This window comes from Chelmon rostratus, chromosome 11 (assembly GCF_017976325.1).
Source record: "Chelmon rostratus isolate fCheRos1 chromosome 11, fCheRos1.pri, whole genome shotgun sequence".
Classification (NCBI taxonomy): Eukaryota; Metazoa; Chordata; class Actinopteri; order Chaetodontiformes; family Chaetodontidae; genus Chelmon; species Chelmon rostratus.
Genome location: NC_055668.1, coordinates 22,999,821 through 23,019,283, shown reverse-complemented (window position 1 = coordinate 23,019,283; position 19,463 = coordinate 22,999,821). Strand labels below are relative to the sequence as shown.

The window sequence follows — 19,463 nt, the reverse complement described above, 5'->3', positions numbered from 1 at the left end:
ACCGATATCCCCTTAGTTACTGTTGTTTTACACTTTCTGTCCTTTACCTCTTTAGTTCCGTGGCCAATAAAACATTTTAAATCAATCAACAAACTTTTTTTAAACAGCACCTTTTAAACAAGTCAAATGCAAATCAAAGTGCTTTGCAAGCGACTGACAAAATATAGGATGTTAAGAACTTTATTGTTATTAACAATAATCATAAATAATAAAATACAACACAGGAAAAGAGTAAAATGAGAAAAAGTAATAATAATGGTCATCAACAAAACAAAAAATGCTCCCACAAACCTTACCAAGAAAAAAGTTTAAAAATTGAAGACCTAATGTGTTCTGGTCCAGTCATTTTCTGGAGTGAAAATTGGTGGAACAGTTTTCCCCTCACTCAGCACCAGTGAGAAGGGTGTGTGCAAATAGAAGCTTTAAAAAACCATGAAATTCTTCTGTCTTTGAAGAGGAAAAACAAATCAATTCCTCTTTTAGTTCTTAGTATTGCTTTGCTGTCCCCTTGCACTTGCAGGCTTTGGCACAGAATTAAAAAAAAAAAAAAAAAAACAAAGATATGAGGAGACGTTGCATAAAGAATTTTAAATACATGCAAAGTAATTTATTGAAACTAATTTTAATCTGTCTGCATCCCAGACACCCTGAAATGAAGAGACTGGGTGCAAGAAAAGGGGCTGCAGTTGTTTACATGTTCATTCATTACGGCCAAAAATACCCTCTAATTACATTTGACAACCTGCCCTTTATCTTAATCTAATTATGTCATTTTGCATCCAAAGTAATAAAGGCCTGCTGAATGCCATAATGAAAATGTGTATTATCATCTACTGTTCCCCTCTGAATGAAAGCCCCTGCTGTCCCTTTTGCAAATGAGCAATACATCAAGAGCTTTTCAAACCTCTGGCATTAATGCCCAAAACACACAGAGAAATGTGCAGAAAGGACTGTTTTGAGCTTTGAGTAATTCAAAATTGACACAGACATTCGTATTTTCCTGAAATTTCTCTGTGTAGCACACAACTCTTGCACCACAGTGACAGTTGGACAGGAGGCAAGCTTTGCATGGATGAAGCCCTAGGTTCAATCTCCACTGCTTACTTCACACTGCAACTGCTGCACAAGTTTCTCTCAGGATGAATAAAGTTCTATCTTATTTTAAAAACTTGTAAATTACCAGCACACAAGAGCTCCCAAGCCAAGCCAATTACTTAACTGTGTATACAGGACTTCTGACAAGCTCCTGGCAGCCACTGGGCCCAGATGTTGATTATGAAGAATTATCTCAAGTCCTCCAAATTACATGACAAAATATGCTGTCCGTTCATGCCTTATAGAACAAAACAGAGGCACTTTCGGATTTGATGCCCTTTTTGCCAGAACATATTTTCTCAGTGCCTTTAAAAAACAAATCAATTTTTGAAAGGGAATGATTTTTATGGTGTGACAACACTGTGGTTAAGGCTTGGTTAGGTTTACGCACAAAAATGGCATGGTTTTGTTTCGGGAATGACCACTGTTGGGGTTAAAATGAGCACTTTGTTCAGGTGAGGCCTTTGTGTGGTTAAAATGATCATGACGTCTTTGGAGTTATGGAAAAGCATTGGCTGACAGAATTATTTGCTAACAGGAAACAAACTGCAATCTACTGTGTTAAAGTTCATCCACCAATTCACCCTGACTTCCTCTGTACATGGACACTGGCGCTCCATAAAAACGTCACCTGACTTCCTCCTTTGTTCCCGTCATAATCACGATGGCCGTGAAACAAAAATGCCTTTTTTGTGACATTGCTGAAACAAACAATACTGTTGTTTTCTCGAGAGCACAGTGGTAAATAGCTCCGATGTGTAAGCTAGCCACTCATGAAGCCATGTTGTCTCCTTTTCTAATTGTACACAAATAAAGTACAGCCATACAGTGTGTGCCTATCGTGCTTTGGAACTGCTCCAGTTCAGGTTTGACAACACAAAGGGCTAACTGTTTCCAGTTTTTCTGCTAAGCTAACCAAAACACATAACTGAACTCTTTTCTGAACTTTTTAAAGACAAATATAGAAAATATTGGAGATTTTCCTATTTTGATAGGATAATAATAATAATAATAATAATAATAATAATAATATTTCTATTTTGATTTTGAAAGCATTAATAATACAGAGCACTTTTACATTTTAAAAATGTCGATTGATACTGTAACAGACCCTGATCCATAATCTGCACCACACTTCCATCATAGGAGCCTTTTCTGTTCTCTGCTTGTCCAAAGAGGACCCCATTAACTGTTAACTGTAGAGAAAACTGTCTTCTGGCAGCGGCAAACACAGCTTTTGGACCTCACAGCTACTTTAATCTGATCTCTTCGTTTTGAGAAATATGGATATGTTTCTGTGAACATCTGGAAAAACATAACTACAATGTTTGGTTGAAATATGTCACGAAAACTTTTTTTTTTTATCAGTGAGCCTTTCAGGAACCAAGACCTACAGGGTTGCCTCATCAAAAAAGGTTTTGTGTTTAATCAGAATCAAATAAAATACCCCGATGTATGTGCCAGTCATATCTATTCCAAAAAACAAACAAACAAACAAACAACAACAACTTAGGCCATGATGATAGCAACCGGATAATCATTCAAAATATTTATGGTCAACAATCATAATATGTCAAATGTAAGCCTGATTAAAGTTGCATGACGTGGACTTCATATGATGTAATCTGTGATGGCGTTGTACAAATAAAGTAAACAAGGCAAAAATAATACAAGTTTTATTTGGTTAGCTGGCAATACATTTATGTTATGGTCTTGTCAGACTGGCTTTGGTGACTCGGCTAACAATAGCCAAGTTAGTGAAGGCTAGCTCTAATATTAGCTTTGGGTACATCAGCAAGGATGTATGAAATCATTTGACTGTCATTTCAAAAGCATCACATATATCAAAAAACAGAATGGACATGACAGACTCAAGCATTGACAGTGCTATGTTACACGACATTGTCAATAAAGACAGAAAAAAACAAAACTTGTACTGCACATGCAAACATCTAAAATAGTCAGTCTGGAGTTGGTTGGTAGCACCAGTACCAATGGTGGAAAAGCTAGTCTGGAGCCTTGCAGTGTTTCAATATGACAGCAGGACAGTAAGGCATTAATGACACATTACCACAACAATCCACATGTCACATGAAAGCGTTATATGTCTGCTAAATTAAAGATAAGTTTAGGTTGTGAATGAGTCAAGTTCTCTAGTATATGGCCCCAACAAATCAAATAATAACATGGATAAATAAAAACTGTTTCTGGATGGAGACTCATGAACCAGTTGTTAGATCTGACTGAAATCATGAGACTTTATTTTTTTTTTTTTAAGTTTTTTTTTTTTTTTAGTTTTTTTTTCCTCCTACCATTGGCCAGGAGATATTTCAAATGGGATTTTTATTCAGCCAATCACCTCTCAGAAAGACGGGTCTTCCCTAGCCACCCCTCCCTCCACACTCCCCTCCTCTACTCTCATTGGCTGCCTATGAGACTGCAAATCTGCTTCAGCAGCAGTGGGATACTGCTCTCAGCCAATTAGGAAAGAGCAACTGTTGCATTCAGTTACCCATCCTGCAGGGCTTCCTCTGCTGCAGCCTCTCAGTCTGGATTTGGATCTGAAATGGTGCACAGTGTCACAATGATGGTGACATAATGTGACCCATAATGTAAAACTTCCTCATTATACACAAGACATCTTACGCAGCGCAAGTGCTTTTGTACAAACACGTTCAGAAATATGCACAGAAATTTATTTATTTATTTATTTATTTTTCACTGCAGGCTATAATATTCCATCAGATCTGGGTGTCAAGAGATCTTATTGCAGGAGACATTTGCTGCTGTGCTGCCACTTACTCTCACAGTCCCGCGGCAGGCCATTTAAGTAGCATCCTTACAACAAAATATTATATGATTACTATGGCAAGCCCAAGAACACAGAGAGAGGAGAAAGTTGGAGGAGAGAGAGGGTTACTCTAGTTTCCAACGCCCTCCATCGGCAGCGACATCTCTCTCTCTCTCTCTCTCTTTCTCTCTGTGTGTGTGTGTGTGTGTGTGGTTGTATGTGTGTGTGCGTGCGTGTGTGCGTGCGTGCGTGCCTCGCTTGCTCGCTCGCTCTCTCTCGTTGCTGCCGCTGCGCGCCCGATCAGCTCCTCTCACTCCGCTTCCGAGGCTCTTGGAGGGAGGACGGATAAACGCCGCTGACGGTGCCGGATTTGATACCCGAAGGAGGGAGGGATGCTACGGTGATTACGCTTTTTTCTCTCCCGACACCCACATCCTCACCACCGCTCCTCTCCATCAGTTCAACTTCGGAACATTATCAAGACGCAGTCCTGCTCCGTCAAGCATTTTTTACCCTCTCTTTTTTCTAATTCATCTTCGAACCCGCTTGTTTGGTTTGGTGTTTCTATCCTCTGCGCTCCCGCGGATAAAAAATAGGAGAGAACATTTTGGGTTTGAGGGAAACCTCTTGGCTCTGTTTTTTTTTCACCTCCCCTCTTATCCAAGCGCACAAACAGCAAAAACTGGGTTATCAATCAGTGGATGTGTTGGACATCTGATAAAAGAAGCAATACTAGTTGAGAGAAGTGATCGTTTTCTGCTGGCTTGTATGTATTGGGGGAATTTCCTTGGAGAGGCGGGCTGCGCACGGAGTCTCTCACTTCAAGGTAAGGACCGCTCGAGTTAAAGGACTGGGATTTTGCCGTTGTCACACAGTCCCATTCATCTCTTCTGTCCCTCAGACTGTTTCTCTACCCCTCACTGTCCGCGCGTCTCCCTCCGCAGGGGCTTTATAAAGCGTAAAACAGGCGAGGGAGAACGAAGCGTAATGTTTCGGCTCCCGGGATGCTGGGGAGATTCTGGTTCGACTGTGGGTGAATTCAGACGCAGGGGTTGCCACATGAATACTGCATATACATATTGAAAGGGTCACTGTGAGAGGAAGTCGGACTTCGTTGTGTTTGAGCAAATGAGGGATAAGCTGAGAAAACCCCAGAGAGCCGTTGCGCATTAGCGATGGGAGAATAAATATCTCTGAAGACTTGCGTGTATTAGTTGTGCTGCTGGATGGAACAGTGCAGACTTTCTTCGCTCCTCGGGGCCACTGGATGACGGTTGGGATTTTCTCAAAACAGACCATTTTTTCACATTTCCAGCGCAGCGTGTGTCTGCAAATTTGCGCTCGTTTGGTGTGTGTGTGTGTGCGCGCGCGCGCGTCCGGCAATGTGTGCGTGTGTGCCTGTGTGTGCGTGCGCGCGTGTGGCCACGTATAGTGGCTCATCTCGGTGAAGGCTCTCTTTCGCCGTCTCGGTGTCTCCCGGCGCCTCCGCGTAACGGCGACGCACAACTTTTCTTTGGATCACCGTCAACACAAGATTGGCGTGTCGCTCTGTGTGTGTGTGTACGGCCGTATCCCACCATCCTCTAAAGCAAATAATTATGTCATTCAAAAGAGAAACAGTGGTTACTTTTTGGAGTGGCAGCTATATCTGCATTTATTTGGCATATCGGCCCACCTCTCCCAGAAAGCGCTTTCACCCACCTTCCGTTCAGGCAGTAAAGTGTCTTTTTACAGTTTAAATGAACAACCACAATCTCTTTCTTTTCTCTTTTTTCCTTTCTTTCTCGGTCTTACGTCGTTTTCTCATTTCCACAGAGGCTGCTCTTCGCGGGGTTCATTATCGCTTTGTGAAATTAAGATGTTAATATGTGAATCCCTTAAGAGTCCATACGGTGAAGCCATCTGAATACGACCAGAGCTGCGTCCTTTCCGTGTGCGCCAGCGCCGGTGAAACTGCATAAAAATTGCATACAGCTCACTTGCCCGGAGGCTCGTTTAGACTCATTCTGCACTCAATTAGGTCCGTGCGTTTGGCTTATCGCCCCTGTAGGGCCACATTAGATCATTTTTTTCTAAATTGTTGCACAGACATCTACTGAAATCTTCTGAAAACGTGTCCTTGCTGGTTGAGTCTCTGAGTGCGGCAGTCTGTTATGAATAATTGCGGATGGATTGAGTACTGAGCTACTGGTGAGTCGTTTGCGACGGAGAGTAAGTGAGTTATCGGTGTATAATTTGGGCAGCTGCAATTCCGCTGCGTTTTCAATGGGGGAGCAGAGAGAGAGAGAGAGAGAGAGAGGCGTTGACTGTCGGGCTGTGCAGTCTTTGGTATTCATGGCACCGCTCAAGATTGCCGCTCTCAAGCAAGCAATAATCTCTCTCACTCTCCACCTCTCCCTCCTTCTGTCTCCCACACTGTTGCGCTAAGAAATGTCTCCCCCTCTCTCTCTCCCCCTTCACGTTTCATCTTCCATCTCTTTCTCCCACTCCTCTTCCTCTCCTTCCTCCTCTGTCTCTCCATCTCTCCGCACCCTCTCTGTACTCTTCAGTCTTGTGGGAGCCATTGAGAAAATCATTTGCTGTTGTTGTGTTATATTCGACAGGGGGTTCTTACCAGCCAGGCTTGGCTGGTTTGCAGTGCTGTTTCTTGCAGTGCCTTTTTGTTTTTTTGTGTTTTGCAGTCAACAATGGAAAGAAATATGCACACAGAGAGATCCTTGAGAGGTGCAAGCTCCAGTTTGTTAAATAGAAAAGCGGGTTTGTAACTTCTTGAGTTACATTCTCACAGGCAAGAAGCTTTTTTTTTTGTCTCCCTTTAGTTTCCAGTGTTGCAACACTGTCGTTGTGGTTTTCCTCCACATTTACGTACTACGTGGTTACTTTTCAGACAGCACTTAACTGTTTATTTTCGCCCCCTGAATTTTGCTAATTGGCCTACAGACCAGTCAGCACTGCAGAGAAGAAAAGCAGAATTCCCCATTTTTTCTTTTTTGGTTGTGTGAGTTTACATTGTGGTTCAGTGGCTATTTAAAAGACACATCACAAGAAAAGAATGTCCTTAATTTTCCTCGTGTTGAATCGCTGCTTCTTGAATTCGCTCTAAGACTAAGCTTAACATCAGAGCCTTCTCACTGTGGCTCCACAAATGGGGATTTTGTAAATAGCACCACAGTATCGCCCCATTTGTGCTTTCGGTTGTTTGCTTAATTCTCTAATTAATTCTTCTAGCTACAGTACTTGAGTCACATAGTAATTCAGAGTGAATAGTGGAGAGGATCAAGAGGCAGGAAAGAGTAGCCGGAGAGGAAATGAGTGGGGGCAGAGGAGACAAGAGGAGAAACAACCGGACGGGCGTTTGGAGGAGCAAGGAAGAAAGAGAGCATGACTCCTAGAACATGAGGAGGAGGAGGAGGCAGGGGAGGAGAGGAGGGCAGCATGACTTCTATCAGCAGTGTATTTCGTCTCACTCTTCTATGAGAGCCACTGCTGTCTGAGCTGAAATGAGACCTGCAGCCAGAAACTGCTTGTCTTCACTTACCCATCTCAGGAACGAACATAGCTCCCTTTTCAGCTCAGGCAAAGTGAGGTTTTATGGGAAAGTGATTACCTTAAAAGCAGTACAAAAACACAGAATTCTCTTGTACCAATGCATCTTTGTGCTATTTAGGTTGAGTCGTATACAGAAGCCTGGCTTGGGTGACAGATGAAAGTGGGGTGGGTGAGGTATCAGATTTTTCACTGATGTTCAGCCAAGAAAAGGCACAGAAACTGACACAGAAATGTCGTCAGATTTGTTGGCTTCGTCAGAGCAGTTTCAGGACCTGGCACTGGTGATATTCTGCTTCACGGCAGAATGTGTTCCCTGTAGTTTGTAGAGACAAAATTAAACCTGCAAATATGTATGTTCCTTAATCAATGTTAGAAAAGACACAACCAGGCCAGTGAATGCTGTTGCATTCAAGTGAAGGTACACACTCTAATCAAGGTTACAGAGGACTTTGTGTTTGTCGGGACTTCAGGCACCTGATCTGTTTGGAAAAGGTCACGTGACTCCCATCAGGTTAATTGTTACAAACCCACAATTATTTTACATTTCTCTGTTTTCATCTTTTTCCACAGTAACTTAATTCTTTACATTTATTAACTTTGCAAATAAAACAAACAACATATGCGGATGAGGGTTAGAATTTACATCAAACATTCATTCAATATGCTTATGTCATGGTTTTCACTCAGAAGTCTGACTTTGGCTGCGAGCCACCTTGTTTTACTGTCGATTTTTCCACATTTTTGAAATGTGCAGGACTGAATTTTGAAGAAAGAATAAAACTAAAACCTCCCCCACTGGAATGAGTTTAAAGCCAAATGACTCCAAACACTGCTGACGTAGCTCACCAGGGAGGCAAAGAGATAGAGGGATTAATTTATTACACTGTAATCGTTATATTTATATTTAATTAGGCGCCAGCTGCTGATTCTCACAAGTCGTGGCATCGTAAACTAGTTTCTTTGAAAGTGGGAAAGAGGAGAAAAGAGATGTTGGAAAGAGAAACAGACGGTGCTGTTGAAGCTGAGGAGACAGAATTCAAAAGGAAGACAGAAGTAAAGAGGGGGGTGAGAGAGGTACCAGACCTTTCCTAGGTGACAACAGAGGGAGCTGTTGGGCTTCGCTGCAGCCACGGCAGCTCTGCTCTGTTCTCTCTTTTTTTTCCTGTCTGTTCTTTCTTTCTAATTCTTTCCAAATCTCCCTCCCCATCTCTGAGAGGGCTAGTCAGAGAGATGGAGAGGTAGTTAGGCTCCCCAGGGATGCAGGATTCAATCTGCACTCCCCGACACACACACACACACACACACACACACACACACACACACACACACACACACACACACACACACACACACACACAGTCGAGTCTGTCTGGATAAGCATGTCCACTGTGACTGGCTTCTGTTACCTTCAGATTCACATTACCTCCCAGAGAGCGAGAGAGAGGGGGAGTGAGAGAGAACAGGGGGACAGCAGTAAAGAGGAGGGGGTTTTCAGGGAGAACCGAGTTGGTTTCTCTCTGCACTTCCTTGTTTTGCTTTCCCCCGGTCTCTGGGTCCACAAGTTCGACAGAAGGCAGAGTCACTTTAAAAGGCAACTGGTTAAACTTCCTCTTCTCTCTCCCCCTTTAATTTTTTTTTTATGTTGCACACCCTTCCTGCTCTCCACCATTGTCCTCCAGCTCTTCATCTTTGTCTCCATGTCCTCTCACGTCTTCTCCTTGTCTATGCAGGGCAAACATAATGGGAAGCCAGGTAGATGTTACAGATTTATAATTTCCTGTAGCAGTGCGATGGGATTATAACTCTAATCTCCGGCCTCAACCAGATTAAATGACGGAGTCAGTAATTAGTGTTTTTGACCTCTAATCTCTTTACGTGCCCTCAAGAGAAAAAAAGACAGTGGCTGATTTGTCTGCATTTAAGGCCGGGTGCGGTGGGTGGGGAAATGATTTCCTGGGTATTGGTGCATGTGAGGAGACAGAGACAGCACAGGTGGTGTGCTGTTGTTGACACAGTTTCCTGGCAGTATAATGTCCTGGGTTTAGTTTCCTTGGCCTTTAAGCATGGAGCTTGTATGTTTCTCAAGGGGGGTTGTGCTCATGTGGTTTCACTTAGTCCTCCACTGCTTTACATTCTAGCTGCATGAATGTTATAGTACACAAACTGGAGAAGATGAATTACTCACAAGTCAAACACATGACAAAAAAGGTTTTAAGAATTACAATCATTGCCATTTTAGACCAAATTTTAGTCATTTAGTCCACTAACTTTGTGAAAACATCATATTTTCCATTTTTTTTGAACTTTCAAAAGCTCAAAACGGAGTCAACTTTAACCCTAGTTTGGGTTGAAAGATAAAGTTTGTCAGACAACATTTTGTTTAATGTGAGCCATCTCATGAGGCCTCAAAGCAAATAATTGTCAATCTGTTTTCAGTTTTTTTGAGGGTGTTTCTTAGCCTTGAACCAAATGCATGCTGGGATTTAATCCAATCCTTCTAAACCTGAAAAGGACGGGGGGGTGGGGGGAGAATAAATTAAACATCAAACTGAAGTCAGTAAGCTGGAAAATGCTTTTCAGTTTTGGGCACAGAAACAAACCAGTAATTCATGAATATGTTCCGTGCTCTCATTATTTGATGAGGAAAGTCACACTGAAGTCATTTAAGTAGCGCAAGCATTAACTGGATGGATGCAAATAAGGACTTGGAGACAGGAAGACAGCGCCACAAATAAAACCAGCAAACAACAAGGACACCACTTAGAGCAATTTAGAAACGCACGTGGCAGTACAGAAACACTCCAGCATCAATTAAATGTCGACTCATTTGCTTTTTATCACCTCTCATCCTGGGAACATAATGCCAGAAGCTGCAGCCCAAATGTGTTGCCTTTTATCAATATTTAAGCGTTGTCAGTTATTCACCAGGAGTAGCTGCTCTTCAGTTTGTGTGTGTGTGACCTTTTCTCCCATACATTGGAGAGAGGAGAACAGCCTGTGAGGATTCACTGCCAGACGATGAGGCTGTGCTGTAATTGTGATAACGGAGGAATCTGGATCAATGTTAATTCAGGATTAATGGGCGATTTCATTGATTTCACTATTGATGATCAGAATGCAGTGTTGACGGGGATATTGATCGGACTAGAATGAGAATTGATTACTTCAGATAGAGAGCGATATTGATCAGAGCACCTTGTGTTTTTGTGTGGATGTGCAGAATATATATGTGTGTGTTCTTTTACATGAATGCAACGCTGTATGTCAAAGCAAATGTAATGCCAATGTGTTTTTGCGGGTGTATATATTCTGTAGATTTGATGTGTGTGTGTGTGTGTGTGTGTGTGTGTGTGTGTGTGTGTGTGTGTGTGCGCGCGCGTTAGAGAGAGCACATCCACGTAATCCAGAGTAATTTGTTTTCTGTGACAGTTGTTAGGTGCAGTCAGGTGGTTTGTGGTCTCATTCCACCAGTCACATGAGAGAAAGAAAAGCAAGGTTGTTTGTTTCATGGCCAATTTTAACTGTGTTTTTTTGCTTTGGTAGACATTACCCAGCAGGGAGAGACACTGAACAGCAGTGAGGGAGAGAGAAAAGGGGTACAGGATGATGGTCGAAACCAAAGTTCATCTCACTTATGAATTTCAAGAGGTTTTCATTGCATTCTTCCATTGGTTCGGTACTAAATTGCTCCAGATTGGGGTCAGTGAATTTTTTTTGGCGTTTGTGTTGAAGCCAATTAATAATTCACAGCTGAAAGGCTTCTGGTTTGACAGATTTTGTATGAAGTCCAGTAAGAGTCAGTGAGAAAGAAAGGAAGAAGGAAAGAGGGGCTGGTTTCAGCGTGCAGGTCAAGGAGAGATTTAATGAGTCGTTTGCTTCTCATTATTCAGAATAATAATTAACAGTGTGTGTGTGTGCATGTGTGTGCGTTCGTTCTCTTTGGAGCCACCAGCGAAGCGGCCATTCACAGCTGTCTCTCCTGTCTCACTTTATACTGTCCTTCTCCTCTCATCCTCTTCCCTGTTTTCTGCAACCAATTCTGCACTTATTTTCATTGCTGATTAATTTCTTATTTCATTTTTTTTTTTCAAATATCATTCAAATCATTAATTTAATAAAATGCATGCATGGTTTATTCATCATCAACTATCCTCTGTCATCTGTTTCTCTTTGTCTCTCTGTCACCTCCACCCATCGATCTCTCCCGCCATCACTTCTCTCCGCTCAGCTTGCCTGTATGTGAAACTCACACACTGAGGTTTGAGTGTGTGTTTGCAGACGGTGCGCTGTTGATTACCATAATTAACATGGTTATGTTAATTGTAGCGAGTTAATTTTGCTGATGGAACACATTTGTAAAGGTGAACTCGATGGACAGACAACTATTGCCTCAGGCTACGGTGTGTGTGTGTGTGTGTGTGTGTGCATTTATGTTTGTGTATTCATACAGTGTGAGTGCGTGTGTTTGTGTATTCTGTCCATGTTAGCGGCTGACAGACCGGCTCCAAACAGGTGTGTCACCTCACCTGGAAACAGAACTTTTTTTGCAACACACGTGCTGACACAGACACACACAGTGATGCTGAAACCACACACTAAACAACCCATCATAAGGTCGAAAGTAAGAAACACACACACACACACACACACACACACACACACACACACACACACACACACACACACACACACACACAAACACACACGCAGTCTTAGTGGTCAGCCAAAATGGCAAATGCTGCATAGAGCTTATCTGATTATGAGCAGGGTTACATAGAGGACTCTGCAACATGGGGGTGGATGAAGAGACAAGCAGATGAAAAGACTGATAGATAGTTTAGCTAAAAAAGTGGCGTCCAGGTGGCTCACCGGTTTAAAAACCATCGAACTGTGACCTCCGTCTAGCCGAGAACATTTGTCATAAGTCCCTCCAACACATTTTCCCCTTGTTTTGCAACAGTTTCGAAGAACAAGAAAGTCAGGAATTAAACTGAATGACACACAGAGGACAGAAATAGCTGCATAATGAACATCTTTAAGATACAGCTTGAAGGCAGAATGCACGACAAATTGTTATGATGTGTGGTATCCAATGTCGTGATGAGAGGAGGGGCTCCGGCACCTATTTATAGAAACTTTCTCACTGGAAATAAGTGGCTTAATCGCCACATTGAATGTCTCCGCTTTATTTTAATAACTACATTACGACATTGTCTACAGCATCTGTAGCTTTCCATTGTGCTTCCTAGTTGCGAAAGAAAGAGCCTTCATTGTTTTCTGTATTCCCTTCAATGATGACAGAAGAGTTATGGCTCAACATTCAGACTGATTTACCGTTAAAATCATTTTGTAGGTTGTGCTATTTTGAGAAATGTCAGAAAAATAGAGTCATGGCAACCAATTTTTCAAGCAAGAGAATGGTTTTGTCGCGTCTGTTGTTGTATGGAGCAGGTTCTGTCAGTGTGACTGAGACGAGTCCAAGCTCTTTCTTCTTCCTGCATTGTAGTATGATAGGAGTGGGTGTTAGACAATGAGATTTCTACCCATGATTACCTGTGTTTAACGCAAATGAAAGTCACTAGGCACAGACAATCAGAATCCATGTCTTTGTCCATGTATGAAAAGCTGTGAGATGATCAGATCCAAACCATAAAGACTTGAAATGTGTATTGCTTTAGAAATATAGTCCATCTCTCTGTGCATATCAGTATCACTTGGATAAATATGAGAAGAGGCTTCTTAGTCACACATACGTTAATGTTTCAAAATGTGTATGTGCTTCTCTAGCATGAACAAGTCAGCATGCTGGCAAGGCCTGCTCTTGATGTCAGAGTAATGCTTTGATCACACTGGGACTTATCTAGTAGTTTTCATCCTCTCCCGTCTCTTCCTCTCTCCTCCTCTCCTTCCTCCCTTCTCGCCTCTATCCTCTCTTCTCATTCCTCCTCCCTCTTACTATTTCCCTCCACCTGTCCTCTTCAGTATGCCTCACCCTTCATCGCTTTCTCCCCTTCTCTCCTGTATTTATCCTAACTGCTGCGGATGAAGAGAACAGTTACTCACGACTGATATAGTTTGTCTAATTCAGTAAATATTGTATACGCCAGATTTCTGCATTATCACTGAATATAATGTTGACTAAATTTCGACGAAATTTTCATCACATATTAAGTAAGTTTGCTAATGAGCCACTCAAAAACCGCTTGTGTGAACAGGGTCCTTATTCCTTCAGCTCTATAAATATAAAGGTGTGCTCTTAAACCCAGGAGATCCTGCAATACTGCCACAATGACTATTCATGACACTGGGTTTGCTTTTTTACACCGAAAGAAAAAATGGCAGCATAATGCAACCCCAGTGTGTGATTTAAGATAGCATGGCGACACCCCAGCAGCAAAAGAGGCATGTCGGGTGACGTTCAACATGGGTCGGGCAGCGCTTTCTAAACAATCAGAATGGGACAACATGGCGGTAACAATTATTTATCATGATATCTTGATCTCTGCCTTTTCTCGAAGGTAAGGGGATCCTGGACCTTGCTGTCTCTTGAATTCACAGACATTTTCAGTGCCTCCTCTCCATCTTCGAGTTAGCTGCTAACTGCTGCTAGCTGCTTTTTAAATCCCTGGTGGTTGGTCACACGCATAACATGTCATCCAAAAGGTCTCACCCGTGCATGCCAGCGCACTCTTTCTACCCAGACGTCGATTCAGATCTGTTACTACCTCCACTGTCAGCTTAAAGGCAGAACAACAATTCCTCCACATTCCTTGTTCATACCTTATATCCAGAACGGCAAGGTGGAATAACGGCATAACATTTCCGCTTTGAAGAGGCTGTGTAAAAGGGGCGAGGGTTTTTGTCTTCTGTGTACTTTCACATATTCTGTTGCCACAGACGAGGCCTTGAGATGACATAAATGCTGTTTTAGCCCTACACTAAACACACAAACAGAAAAGCACATTCTACATGCTCTGATGTGATGGCATATCGGCAGATGATGGCTCAACCACATGCACATACACAGAGAGAAATAGAGACAGCAGTGCACTCTGACACACACATAATTCACACACAAAAGGCCTGTTTTCTTTTCTACAAGACAGAGCATTACGGCAAGGTTGACCTCTTTACCATAATAACCTCTTCCATTTTGCTCCCTCTGTCTCTTTCTGTTCATGTGTGTGTCTTTATGTTTTCACTCTCCTGTCTCTCTCCCTGTTATCACTCTCACTCCCATTTTGCATCTTTCCTCCTTTTTTCTGTGCTTCTGAAACCTCTTCCTTCCTCTCCCTCTGTCTCTCTCTAGCTGTGCTTCACTGACCATGACACTTATAATGGTGTAATATGATTGAATGTGACTGCTGCTTCTTCGTTGGACAGTATTAATTTCACTTTTTTCCATGTGAACGGCTTGACTCCAGTATATTTCTTTGCTCGCTCTATGCCTTAATCCCTAACCGTGACTCAGAGACTTATAGAACAGCACTTACAGAGACCTCGCTCTCTCTCTCTCTCTCTCTCGTGCTTTTCTTTTTTATATATTTTTATCTGTCCTGTACATTTTGTTGGTGTATCTGCTTGTTTCTCTCTTCTTCATCTTTTATCAGCATCTCTCCTTCTTCAAAGTCTCCATTTCTCATTCTCTGTCTGTTGTCATCACCGATACAGATACAGTTGCAGCTGTGACTGCATTGACCTTTTCAGTGACCGGGGAAGCAGTGAACGACAGATATAGCCTCCTCTAGGACTGGCTAATTGTTACTTCACAATAGAAGGCCATAGCTATACATAGGGAGAGGTGGAAGAACTGAAACAAGGCAAACCCAGTCGCTGACACTTTTCTTCACATTGGCATTAATCCATGTATGGAATATAATAAGAAACTCCCCATTTAACCTTGATAAGTGTGTGACTCAGTGTTAAGGCAATTCCTCTTCACTTTCACTTCAAGATGTGATGTCAAGCACATCCTATTCCAGTCAATATTACTGAAATTTTCAGTTTGTAGTGTTTTAACTAACATGAACAAAGCCATGTCCATTATATTTCACTAGTTTCACTAGTGATTACAATACTGCATATGGCAGCACATCCTCACCCACATACCCATAGACCCATAAACTGTAGTATGTCAAGTCAGGCAATGAAGTATGAAGAGCAAGAAAGCCTACATATGGAGGAAGGTGGGTTGGATGGATGGTTAAACACAGGACTTTCACCCTGGATCCCCACGTAAGGACAAAGGTGCAATATGCCCGTCGCTGGTTCTCTTCAACTGTCAAATGTCATATGTTGTTGTTGTTCTGGGCGTCACTTGCGCTCGACTTATTTAGGTCATTTGGGTATAAGGGCATGTTGGTAAATGAATATGTTTTTAGTGGACTATAAAATGGCAGTGGTTGTCACTGTAGTTAATTTGATATGTATACAATAATAACCCAGATAATCCAGTTAGAGTTATTTTTAAATCCATGGAAGCAGCAGTTGCTTTGAGCCATTTTCATACATTGTATGTGTTTTCAATGTTTATGTGAAGTGACATCAAATTTGTCACAGCCACGTTTATTTTTATTGTGATGTTATGAAAGCAAGTGCCATCAACACTGTTTATATTCTACTGGCAAGGTTGAACAAACGAGGTCACGGTGTGTGTGTGTGTGTGTGTGTGTGTGTGTGTGTGTGTGTGTGTGTGTGTGTGTGTGCACACAATGTGCACGTGGGTGTTTTCACATACAAGTGTGAAAGCTGACCAAGCAAGGTCACTGCGTAGTCTGTGAGTCTGTGCATGAGTGTGCACATCCCCATGCACCTGAGCATGAGCATCGCCAAAACAACAAAAAAAAGTTGTTTCAGGCAATCTGTCTGCATGTGTCCGTCTCACCTAAAGGTGTGATATGCATGGTCACCCTGGGCTCTGTGTGTGTGTGTGTGTGTGTGTGTGTGTGTGTGTGTGTGTGTGTGTGTGTGTGTGTGTGTGTGTGTGTGTGTGTGTGTGTGTGAGAGAGAGAGAGAGAGAGAGTTTAATCATGCATATTGCCTTGTGCTCTTATCTTTATGAGGACCAGGTGGCTCCACAACCATAGAAAGACCTGGAATTTCCTCCAAAGAGCAGCCAAGGTTTTCTCTTGGAATTAAACTTTTTTTTTTTTTCCTTTTTTTTTTAAAGCCAGATGAAGCATTGGGTTGAGTTTAGGTTTGGAGGTGAAGGATACAGAGTGGATTGGGAGCTTGTGAAGTGGATCTAATCTGTGGAAAGCCCTTACAAATATACTGTATTACAAAGGTATGAAGGCATACAAAGGTGCATGCGTTTGTGTGTGTCTGAGCATGAGTGCGTGTGTGCGCACACAGGGGTAAATACATCACTACATGTCTAGACAGCTGTTCTGACCTTTTTTCTATGAGAAAATAGTCCTGATGTTTTATTCACAGAGCATGCTAATATTTTATTCAGCAAGGCAATGCACCAATCTTTAAGAGCAGTTTAGAGCAATAAGAGTTGCATGTCACCGGGTTTCACTCTCGAGATGAAAAGAAATATATCAAAGGAAATATCTTGCTGTGACATTTGGAGGAGAGAAAAACTCTGCTCATTTAATAGGATTTCCACTTTCTATTTATCCTTCAGATACAGCATTTGTCTGATTTGGTGGTTTATTCCAGGCAACTTGCAGTGAGCAGAGAAGAACAGATTTCACTGTTTTGTCTTGAAAGTGTCTTTACTGCAGGTTTTGTGATCATCACGGTAACTTTTTTCTTATTTTGTGCTTATCTTGATCCAATATCAAAATACATGTTTGTCTGCTAACTACTGGTAGTTACACAGATTTGTAAGTACATTTGGTCAATCAAATGTACAAAAAAAGGGGGCAAATACTTTTTTACTACATGGAATTCATCCACACACAAACATGCATTATTTTTGGGGGACATTTGGCAAAACAAAGTACTATTTCAGCTCTGTTGAGATACAGTATGGATTCACATGAGGGTCTTTGGTTCGGGGGAGTTTGAGAATCAACAGTGCATGCTTTTTGAGGTATGTGATTGCAGCTCAGAACAACAAAGGGCTCTCTGTTTCAACCTGGAGAAAGAAGGTAGCGGATTTGGCCTCAACAACCATGTAGGATTGGAGGAAGGGGGGTTATTATCAAGTATCCAGCACGTCCATGAGTTGGTTTGGACCGGAATGAGGGGGGAACAGAAAAAGGGGAGGGAAATGAGAATGGAGGGAGCGAGCAGAGGGAATCATTTTACAGGGGGGGATGTTTTGGCACAATGACCCTTGTGTCCTCCAGTTTGTCATTGAGTCGAGAGCTTGTCGTTGGTTCGCGGGTGAGGGGTGGGAGAGGGCAATTCAGAGGGGTAATTAGGGTCATTACACATGCATGGTAAGTGTAATGGTCCGCAACATCACTGATCAATTCCTCCTTCTTGCCTCTGCGCGCACGCCCCTGCTCCCATCAACTCACCAAAACTCATTCACCTTTGTAATGTTTAATTCAAAATCATTTATTAACCATTTGAGAAAAGAGTAACGGTTACTTTTAATGATAAAACTCATTAAGCTACACTGTTTAATTGAAAGGTTGTCAATATATTTGCGTAAAATTGCACATATTGTCACGCCAATCCCAGCAAGTACAAATGTCACACACAGGTCAATACCACATTGAAATGAAGCCCCCCAGGCATTCCGTGAAGTGTTGTATTTGGTTTATTAACAACAGGATCAAAGGTCAAATCCATCTGGAATCTAATCACAATGCAAAACATATTCTGCCTTCTTGTGTGTGTGTGATGTGCAACCACAAAAACAAAGCATTTGTCTCCTTCTTTTGAATTTCCTAATTTTATATTGTATTCCATTTTAACTTGTCCAACACTGAGCAGCTGACATGAGACGAACTCGCAATTAAATATGAATGAAGTTATTACCTATCCTGAGGCCTTTACTCACACGGAAATGAAGCATTTGATGATGCACATAGTGCTTGGAAATCAAACCCATTATAGCACTTTATCATTATGAATAAAAACTGATTCAAAGCTATTAAAGCACTAATGACTTTGAGGTGAACAGATCATGACCTGCCTTAGAGCCTGAATGTTCAGCCTGTAAGGTCTCCATGGGCTAATGTCAATGTAAACGGTGTGTGTCAGTTACTGGATAAATGGGATGTGAGGGTGTATATCCCAGGCTGGAGGATGGTCTTTAAAGGCTTACTGGCATCCACTAAGACCCTGTGTTCTGCCCCTTGCCTCCTCAATAGAGCAAAGCTAATCTGGGTCTGCTTAGGGCTGCTTCTTTCGCCTCTTGGGCAACTGTCTCCCTCCTTCTTTCTCTTTTCCATCTCAACCTCAGCGACACACTGTCTCAAGGACACTCTGAGTGGACACATGGTTGTTGATGCACATACAGTATATTTCAGGGAGAGAAGTGTTGACCTTTTAGCCAGAGAGTCATCTATCAAACCATTTGATGAAAACCTGCTCCCAGTGTACAGAGGACTCTGACTCTGACATATGTCTACCTCACTGTGCACCCTACCGTGACCATCATTTTAGCCGTTTGCTGCCATGTTTTAGGAATACACAAAATGCTTTAAAGTTACCTGATGACAGATAATACATGCAAACATGTTGAAAGTGCTAATAGCATATTGATGATTTGTGTGTTGTAAAAGGTAGGCTGACCAAGATTTCTTAAAAAAAAATGTTGCTTTTTCTTGAAGTTTACTTGTTCATATAATACTTTTCAACTTGAATGTGTTCATTAGAATAAGTTATTTCAATGAAAATAAATGTGTCTTGCAAATCTATGCATCCGTCTGTCTCTATCACACCACCTCTTCTTTCTCGCTCCCTGACTGGCTCCCATGGGTCATGGTGTCAGCTGCTGGACAATAGGACAGCTGTATACAGATCAGCCAAAGAGCTACGAGACCCCGGGGGTGGGATTAAGCCAATTAGTAGCTGCCAATCACCATGACATATTATGGACAGTAAGATCAATACGGGAATG

At 42.1% G+C, this 19,463-nt stretch overlaps 1 protein-coding gene across 1 annotated transcript in view; it reads left to right on the top strand.

Moving 5' to 3' along the window:
- Nucleotides 1-4,236: 4,236 nt before the first annotated feature.
- Nucleotides 4,237-19,463, top strand: part of cdh11 (cadherin 11, type 2, OB-cadherin (osteoblast)) — an 85,264-nt gene continuing 70,037 nt past the window's right edge. The window contains exon 1 of the mRNA XM_041946832.1: nucleotides 4,237-4,712. The gene's annotated coding sequence lies outside the window, so the exon portion shown is untranslated. The remainder of the gene's footprint in view (nucleotides 4,713-19,463) is intronic.